Raw genomic sequence first — 10,554 nt, forward strand, 5'->3', positions numbered from 1 at the left:
CTTTCACCTGGTTCATCACTGGCATGCAGCTCCAGAGACCTTCTCTGAGGCAAACGTGGCCCTGCTCTGAAGGAATGCTCTTTGCTGTGCTTCGGGATGCGGCACTGCTTCTGGAGGGCCAGATGGCAGTAGCCATGGCGAAAGGTGCATTGCCCAGTTTTGGCTGGTGGCCCAGTTGCAGAAGATGGAACTGGCCACAGTGATGCACGCTTCAGCCACTTGCGCATTAGACTACTGAAACATGCTCTACCTGGGGCTGTTCTGTAAGAATACGCAACTATGAAGCCACAGCTCTCCTGGCTTTGACTAACATCACCCCAAACTGACTGATCTACATGAGCTTTAGAACGCATGCAGATCGATGTTCTCCCATTGGTTTCAATGAGAAGGAAATAGCTGCAAAAGAAAATGAAACACCCTGAGAGAAGAGGGGGAAAGTGGAAATGCTGCTTCTCCCTCTTTTTCCCCAGATGGGATCACACTAGCACAGCTTCGCATTTGTAAGAAGCTGCGGCATTGGAGCTCTCTGTAGCCTGTTGGTAGGAGTGAAGAGTTCCCCCCTTGGGAGATTTTCTGGTCCAGCGAAAGATGTCGGAGTTGTTGTTTGTTTTACAGAAATAGTGTCACCTTTCTTTCAAAAACTCTAAGTTGTGAAAGCAAAATCCCCATCCAAACTCTGCTTTCCAAAGGAAGAAAGTGAAATGATTACAAAGCATTAAGTATGAATGCACACTTTCCAGCAGCTCAACAGCTCTTTATTTTCAACCAGGAGATTTGGTTCTGGACACATTTTTCTCATCTTTGGAAAGTTCTGTAACCACTTTACACACAACCTGAAAAGGCACTTTGATATTTGCTAAGCGTTCACTCCTTGGCCTGTCAGCAGACTCATTGGAAATACTATCCCGTTTTGCTTCACACTGGTAACCGTTTCATGCTACAGACAAGCAAACATTTTGCAGCAGTCACACAGCTTTCCAGAGATCATGGGAATGGTGACTGCCAAACATATTTAAGATGCTGGCCCATGTAAAAGCCATTTTAAATGGACTCTCCTGTTTTAAAGATAATGGTTTACATTAGATTGATTGCAGGCAGACCAAGATATGCAACATATGCATCCACCACGTACTGTACTGTAAGAGAACAACCCCATTTGCTATGTTTTATATGAGTGGACTTTGACACTGGCAACACAGACCTGCATGTTCCTTGTAAACCACAGATAGACTATCTGCCAGAAAGCAACTCTGTATTGGTGGGTTGAGTGGATGGGGGGGAGAACAGTTCCTAGCACTGAACTGCTCTGTGGCATCTATGTAATCTAAGATCCAGAAGGACAGTGCCTTGCATTCCAGAGGCCCACTTCTGATCCAAGCAGATGTCTACTTGAGAGTCAGTTGACAGTCCTTGGTAGCCCTCTCTCCCTGTGGAGACCACAAGCCTTGGCTTACCAACCTATTTTCTTGGAGCTGAGCCCCCTAAATGCAGAGCCTGACCTTTACATTATTTTGAAGGTTGAGGATGGGACATACATCCCTGGCTAAGCTGCTCTATAGCTAATTTTAATTGTTCTTTATCATTGCCTGCTGCTGCTGCTGCTTCCTCTTCTTCTTTGCATTTATATCCCTCCTTTTTTCCCACAAGGCTGCTCACAGACTCCATTTTATTCTCATAACAACCATCCAGTGACCTTCATGGTCCCCAATCCAACACCCTAATCATCACACCCCACCAGCTCCCAGTCTGCCTACATACACAAATTTAAGCCATCTTCTGTCCTTAGTATTTCATGCAGAATCTCTGTTGAGGTAAGAATCTTTCTCCTGGGAAGTTGTTCTCCCCCTCAGCATTGCCACACAAACATGTGCCTTCAACTATATGTTGCTGATGTCCGCTTTCATACAACTTCCATCCAATTTATCCATGACTGAAATGTAAAATCACAATTATCCCAGGGTGTTGAGCAGCTGAAACCAACAATTTTCCTAAATATAGATTTCATATTGGGGAAAAATGATATAAACAAAGTTTAAAAATATGGATCAAATGAAACATGGGCATCTTGTGCAGGAAGCTGTTCAAATATACAGCATCATAAGCTGCCTGTGCAGCAGCAGGGCCCATTGCTAGAAGAACAAAAGCTAGCAGTTCCTGAACAAATAGAATTACTCATTGTTGGATCAGGACAGGTCATCAAAGCTCATGGAAGAGACTTCCGCTAGCCTGTTCTGATAAAAACATGAACATTTCACTCGTTTCCAGGTTGTTTCAAGAACCGGTAGTCCCAGTTCTGCTACTGGTGGCTTCCACTGGCACAGAAGAACTAGTGGAGGCCCAGTGATCCCTTGGCTGCCATTTCTAACCCGCACGAGAACTCTGAACAGACAGGAAGGTGACGTGCACGTGATGGGACGAAGGCGCAGGAGCAGTGGTCAAGCAAGGAGTGTGGAGGAAAGGGAACTTGCAGCAACAAGCTCACCACCTGACCACTGCCAGTGGCAACCCATTTCTGCAACCTCAGCAGACACTTTGCAGTCATCTCCGTGCTTACTTGTACAACCCTGAATGTCTTGTTTCCTTCAACAATAAAAACCAAGATTACTAAAAGCCACTTTCTGGCTTTAGTGCACATGGGCCTTCCCCAGTTTACTTGTTAGGGATCACTCTTTCTCTCTCCCTCCCTCTCCCTCTCCATTCTTTACCTCCAGAGGGCTTCCTGTTGAAAACTATAATATATTTTTCTTCTGCCTGGCTATAATTACACTCAAGAGCTTGCACTTTCCCAGTAACAGCTTGAACCCAGATTTCCTGCTGTGCATGGAATCAGCGTACACTATTTCTAGCACACCCACTAAGGCTTTTGGAATGGTTCCCTCAGATGATAGAAAATATAGTCCCTTACTATTTGCTACTCAGTTGTTGCAAGTGTTCTAAATCATTATGAAAAATTCCTGTGACCCTTTTTATCAGGAGTCTTGTGTATGTCGGACAGCAAAGTCTCCCAGCTGAGGAGATGAGCTATTCTAGATTTACATGCCAGGTGAACTTGAGAAATGTAAATGATAATAATAATGTTGATGATGATGATGATGATGATGTTATCATTATTATTATTAATGAGAGAAGGTTGGGGGAGAGGGAACCTTCTCTTAGAACTCCAGACAAATTCGAACCATTGCTAAGAGATGATGTAATATAATCATTCAGCAGCTAGTTTCTCAATTAAATGCATGTATCAAAATGTTGCTGATGTTAACTAGCAGAATACTGGTTACTAAAAGCCAAGACGGTACTTAGGGATAGCAGACCACTAATACCTTCGTGCCTCCTTTCTGCAGGCTTCCGGCCTGTAGCAGTTGAGCTGGGAATATATCCAAATCACTAGAGCAAGTGAACCTAAATTGGTTTCTTTGTACGTCTCCATCTGTTGCCAGTATTGCATGAAACGAAAGTAAGCACTTAAACCTGTAATCTTTCACAAAGGGATTGTCAGACAAAAACGTCCATTGTGCTGCTTTTAGGCCCACTTCCCAAATTTCATGCATGCCAAATATGACAGAGGAAAAGCCCATGGGGAGACCCTCTCAATAAAGTTTGGAGTTCATACGTTTTCAGCTTTCTGTCCAGCATTTTGAGCAAAGGGAGAAAAAAGATGATCTGGCTTAGATCTCAGACAAAAACTATCAGGCCTGTATCAACTGTTATTCTATCTACACTGGAGTGGAGGGGAACTGCCAGTCATGGGGCAAAGTGCAGCGCTCTGCTTCATGGAGAGAGGCCATCAAGTTTCCACGACAGGGGGAATTATGGTGCGCACATTGCCTTGGCGGGGGTGGGGGGGTGAGGGGGAGGCTTTAGGATTTTCCATGAAACACCCCATCCATGGACTTGGTCGTTCAATGTTGGGTTGAAGTAATTTTCCCAGAGTTTTCAGATGGTGGGGCAAAACTGCTCAATGATGTTGTGATGTGTGGAGAGCCCTGAAAACTGGATGAAACCAGCTTCTGTAAATGGAGTCATTCCATCTATGGAAGGGAGATTGTGGATCCGAGCCAGAAGGAATATTGCCAAGCTGCTTCGAATGAAAAAAAAACCTTGCCCCAAATTTTAAGGCAAGGCAAGCCCACCCCGAAAGCGGTGTGAATCCCTCCACTCCCCAAAGTCACCATCCCTCCCCTTCTCAAGGGGCAAATGGTTGAGTGAAAGCGGGGGTGATCTTCAGCCCAGCCTCAGTGGGGTTTCTCAATTCTAAGACCGCAGGAAGGATGCACACAACATCCGTGCAGAACACGGGGATCCTCCGTGCATCCAAGCATAGAAATGTTTTAATAAATAAATAAAAATAAATAAATAAGCGCACTGCCCCACTGACGTGGTCGTGTCCTGCCAGGCCTTGTGCCAAGCACTGCCAGTTAGTCGTTCTACACATGCAGCTGATCTGGGTCCAAACTGCAGGCACAGCATCAGAGGGACACGGGGAGACAAATGGAGCATCCGGCTCCATCTTCTCATTCTTGCCACTCGGAGAGGGAGACAGAGACAACAAGTGGGGAGGGGGGGCAACAGGTCCAGGAAACTTGCGGTCAGCCGTTGGGTCCCCACAAGTGCCCAGCAGTGCAGATGCCTCATGGAACCAGATATTGTTTATTAGAACAATAATCACAGCCATTAATGCATAATCTGTATAGCACGTTGTCATATTTTCTGAAGTCTAAAGAGGTATGATCAAAGAAAAAAAAAGATGCAGTGCATTATTCTGTTGTATATATCAATTGATTTTCACGCTCATGCAAAATAATTTCAGCCTTCTGGTCTGAAAGGTTTTTGTCTGTCTGTTTGGGGTTCAAAATGGAGTCAACCAGGGCTGCTAAGAATGAGCTGGTTCACATGACATGAAGGTGGTTAGTAAGTCACAGTAACATCCTGGCTGAATTTGCTTACTCATCTTTGCTGATGCGGGTTAGCAAGACACTGGGACCCTGTGAGGATAGCTGGCTGGGATGGGCAACAGACCACCCTGCCCCTGCACAACAGCCTGCAGATTCCACATGGTCTGTTCCCTGCCTCAGACACCCACTTCTCTGGGTTCAGATGTCATGACAATCCATGCTGGGAAGGAAAATTAGGGAAACTGAGTGGCATGCGCCCCAGGGTTTATTGACCCCACTTGCTTTGGACAACACCAGAGAGATAAAGCTAACAGTGTATATCTGGATGCTGCATGGCACAATCTTCTGCTGTATTCAACCTTTCTTTCCATATAGGGCTGAAATAGCTCAGATGTCCCCTGTGAATCAGGCAGCGGGACCTTAACACTGGAAATGGCACACCCTGCTGCCCCATCCACTAATTTTCAGTATGGGCTGTAGTCCCTTTTTTTCTGGGACCAGCAGAAAAGTTCTTGCCCTATCATATGCAGAGGAAGGGAGTGATGTGTGAGAAGCAAATCAGGTTGGATATTTCTCTATTATATGTCCATCAATTTGGGGCTCCAGCTTGGCTAGAAAATGCTGATTTTTTAAAAAGTAAACCTTTACTTAGATCCCATTTAATGTATTCCACATGTTGAGGAAGGCTTTGGTGTGTAATATTAGGGATGGACAAATGTGTCCATTTCAGTTTCTATCAGTTTCTCATATTTCCATTCTTGCATTCAATTTATCTTCAACTCTAAGAGTTTTTCCAATCTTAACTTCAAATCTTGCTGAACTTAAGATTTTTAAAAATGCATGAAAATTTGTACACATGTTTGTGTACATTTCTTCACAGACATGCATTTTTGCAAATAGTATTCCTAATATAATATCATTATATTTGTTACATGTTATCTTCATGAATATATGCATTTTTGTGCATGTTCCTCCAAATACTTACAATAATTTTGTAAGCCCTTTTGATTGGGAAATTCCTTGCAAAATTTGAAGTAGTGTGGATTTTAAAGGATTATTATTATTATTATTATTATTTTTAGAACATTTCTATGCCGTCCCTTGCCGAAGCCTTGGGGCCGCTTACAACACAATAAAATACAGTACAATACAAAAAAACAATATAAGATTAAAATTAATAATATAAAATAAATAAAAAATATAAACGATATAAAATAAGTTATAAAAGAAAAGTTATAAAAGAAAAGAAAAGAAAAGAAAAGAAGAGAAAAGAAAAGAAAAGAAAAAAGAAAAGAAAAGAAAAGAAAAGAAAAGAAAAGAAAAGAAAAGAAGTCGCCCTGGCCAGATAAATAAGTAAATATTGTTAACAATTAAAATGACGTTTAAATAAAAAGGTCTTCGCCTGGCGCCGAAAACCAAATAACGACGGCGCCAGGTGGACCTCTCTGGGGAGCACATTCCATAGATTGGGCGCCACCGCAGAGAAAGCCCTCCTCCGAGTACCTACCCTCCTAATTTCTTTCACGGAGGGTTCCCGGAGAAGGGCCTCTCCCGCAGATCTCAAGGGGCGGTCGGGCATATATGGATGTAAGCGCTCCTTCAGGTAACCAGGTCCCAAGCCGTTTAGGGCTTTATAGGTCATAACCAACACCTTGAATTGGGCCCGGACTTCAATGGGAAGCCAGTGAAGCTGTTGGAGGACTGGAGTCATGTGAACATAACGCCCCGCCCCCGTCAGCAACCTGGCAGCTCTATTTTGAACCAATTGAAGTATCCGGACCGTCTTCAAGGGAAGCCCCATGTAAAGCGCGTTACAGAAGTCAAGGCGGGAAGTCACCAGCGCGTGTGTCACCGTCGCCAGGCAGTCGTACTCCAGGTAGGGGTGCAGCTGATTAATCAGCCGAAGCTGAAGGAAAGCGCTCCTCGCCACCGCTGTCACCTGAGCTTCCAATGAAAGCTCTGGGTCGAGGAGTACTCCTAAGCTGCGGACCTTGTCCCTAAGAGGGAGTGCAACCCCATTCAGGACTAGGTCAAATCCACCCTCTCCGAAGCCCGATCCGCCAACCAACAGGACCTCCATCTTGTCTGGATTGAGCTTCAGTTTATTGGCTCTCATTCAGCCCATTACCTCAGCCAAGCACCGGTTCAGCACAGCCGCTGCCTCACCTGGATTAGTGGAAAATGAGAGGTAGAGCTGGGTATCATCAGCATACTGATGATTCCGCAGCCCACACCTCCTGATGACCTCTCCCAGCAGTTTCATATAGATGTTAAACAGCAAAGGGGACAAAATGGAGGCCTGTGGTACTCCATGGCATAGCTGCCATGGCACAGAGCCATAGTCCCCCAGCACTACCTTCTGGAATCGGCCGTTGAGATAGGAGCGGAACCACTGCAAAGCAGTGCCTCCGACCCCCAATGCCGCTAGCCTATCCAGAAGGATACCATGGTCGATGGTATTGAAAGCCGCTGAGAGGTCCAGAAGAACCAACAGGGATGCACTCCCCCTGTCCTTCTCCCTGCATAGGTCATCGTACAGGGCAACCAAGGCAGATTCAGTACCGTACCCGGGTCTGAAGCCGGACTGAAATGGGTCCAGATAATCAGTTTCATCCAAGAGTGCTTGGAGTTGTCCCGCCACCACCCGCTCTAACACCTTGCCCAGAAACGGGATGTTGGCCACTGGTCTATAGTTAGTGGCCATCTCTGGATCCAGTGACGCTTTCTTCAGGACCGGCTGGACTACCTCCTCCTTTAAAGGGGCAGGCACCCGACCCTCCCTCAGAGAAGCGTTAACCACTTCCAAGATCCAGGTCCCAATCCCATGCTTGGAATTATTTATTAACCAAGACGGGCAAGGGTCCAATAGGCAAGTGGTGGGACATACTCATCCAAGCACCTTGTCCACATCATCGGGCCGCAATAACTGAAATTCATCCAATAATTCTGGACCAGACGGCAGCATTGGCGTCTCCCCAGAAACCTCTGATTCATTAGTGGAGTCCAGCTTGTGACGAATCTGAGCGATTTTCTCCCTGGCAAAGTCGTCATAGTGGGCCTTTTAGCGGGCCTTTGAGGGTGGAACTGGATCTTCCTTAGGACCGGGGCGAACCAGGCCTTGCACCACTCGAAAAAGCTCTGCCAGACGGCATTGTGCGGAGGCAATGGAAGCGGAAAAAAACTTCTTTTTCGCCGCCTTCACTGCCACAGCATAGGCCCGATAGTGGGCTCTCAAGTGTGTTCGGTCAGATTCATCCCGTGATTTCCTCCACCTATGCTCTAGCCGTCTCCCAACCTGCTCCATCGCCTGCAATTCAGGTGTATACCAAGGGGAAGAGCGGGCTCTGCCCGGTGGGAGAGGACGCTTAGGAGCAATCATGTCCACAGCCCTGGTCATCTCCCTGTTCCACAGATCACTGACTTTAGGTTCAAATATTGGTTCAAAAGTGCAAAATTAGGTAAATTCACATTTAAACCAGAATTCATATGTCAACTGGATGATTTCTTCCCATCTCTAGTATGGATATCCTTTTAAAATGGGAAGCTAAGTGCTCTGTGGTTGCACACAAAACAACTTTGACAAGTAAAATGTTAATGATCAGCTACTGAGTAAGTGAAGAGACAATGGACAAGTTCAGCTGAACGGAATTTTTTCAAGGGATGCCTGGACACATTTTGTTTGGAAGACATTCCATATGCACATTTTTTTTCAAAAGGGTTTCCATGTACTTTGCTCCCATAGAGTTTCCATGCAGCTGCCGGATCGCAGAGAGAAAATGTGCATAGCACCTTGTTGATTATGATGCTCCACTGCATTGGGGCATTTGTAACTTTGGGTGTTCCAGACAAGTCTTTTCATCCTGCAATTTCCCTGTCCCATTCACAGAGTTTTACAAGGGGTCCAGATGCCACCATCTTTCATTAGATGAAGGGGTTTCACTCCTTCTAAAGGACAGGGTCTGTAGCTTGGGAACACTCCTTGACCCAGAGCTGTCCCTGGAGGCCCAGGTGCCGGTGGTGGTGAGGAGCGCTTTCCTTCAGCTTGAGCTGATCCATCAGGTGAGTCCTTACCTGGATGAGCACTGCCTAGCAGCAGTGACACACACTCTGGGAACCTCCTGGTTGGACTATTATAATATGCTGTATGTGGGGCTGCCCTTGAAGACGGTCTGGATACTTCAATTGGTTCAAAATAGAGCTGCCAGATTGCTGTCAGGGTCTGGTTGCTATTCTCATATAAGACCTGTCCTCTGTCAACTTCACTGGCTCTCCATTGAAGTCCGGGCCCAGTTTAAGGTGCTGGTATTAACCTATAAAGCCCTAAACAGCTTGGGACTAGGATACCTGAAGGAACGTCTTTTTCCCTATATGCCCTCTCACCCCTTAAGATCTGCAGCAGAGGCCCTGCTCTGGGAACTCTTAGGAGAGAGAATACCTGGAGGGCTTTCTCTGCGGCGGCGCCCCAGCCACAGAATGCGCTCCCCAGAGAGGTCCACCTTGCACCGACATTTTATGCTTTTCAGCATCAGGTCAAAACCTCTTTATTTACCCAATATTTGAAAGTTTAAATACTTTAATTATGATTTTATTGATATCCTCAGTCATGCGTTATTTTGTTGTTGATTGATATATTTATTAGGTATTTTATATTGTAAGCGGTCCAGAGATGAACCATAATGGATGGGATAAAAATATCCTAATAAAAATAAATAAATAATAAATGTGCATCCCGGCTGTGCTTTCCCAGTACTTGTTCCTTTGTTTTTTTTTTTTTTTTTGCCAAAAGTTGAAATAGCTATGCAATGCCTTTGGAGCAACAGCATTGGAAGAGCTCCTCTGGGAACACTCTGTGTGTGTGTGCGCGCGTGTGCAGGTGCTTGTGAAGTGTGGTAAAGCTCTGGAACAACATTTAGCAGTCATTAGAAATTTGGCAAAAGTTTAGAATCTGAAAGTCTTGAAGTTCACTATTAAAATTCAAGTGCTTTGATAAAAGTTTTGGAAAAGCGGTGGTAAGAAACAGCCTTTCAAATCCAGAACTTTCCCCCCTTAAATATATAAAACATGAATAAGAATAATAAGAATTAAAATACAATCATAATAGTACTGGTGCCTACTGGTGCCTGAAGGCATGCCATGTAGCACTGATGGCTCAGCTGAAGAGGCCTTGTCTAAGGCAGTGCCTAGATGGGAGATTGCCTGGGAAGCGTAGGTACCCCTCTCTGAATTTCATCACAAAAATATATAGAGAGAGAATTATATGGAGTACCATGGGACTTACTCCTAGGCAAGTGGTATGGGATTGCAGCACTCATGAAATACATACAAATTCATTGGTACCTTTCAGTCTGAGAAATTCAGTGAAGGCATCTTGCTTCAGAACATCCCCACTTCTTGCTAGAAAAAGATATTACTGGGTAAAGAAGACAGAGTGTGACCTCCTGATCATGAAGTATAGCAAGTTTGGGAATAGAAGGAGGCGCCTTTTCATCTTTGTTTCATTTGCCCATTTCAGTCTCCTTTTTGAGAGGGGATGGTAGTAGCCAGGAAAGAAAGCTTGCTTACCTGAAGGATCCAGATCTTTACAATTTATTGATTTCAAAAATATTCTGGAGCCAAGGATGGAGACAGAACATAATCTACTTTCATGAAGCTGCCCCGTATT

This window comes from Varanus komodoensis, unplaced genomic scaffold (genome assembly GCF_004798865.1).
Source record: "Varanus komodoensis strain SLA01 unplaced genomic scaffold, ASM479886v1 scaffold12, whole genome shotgun sequence".
NCBI lineage: Eukaryota > Metazoa > Chordata > Lepidosauria > Squamata > Varanidae > Varanus > Varanus komodoensis.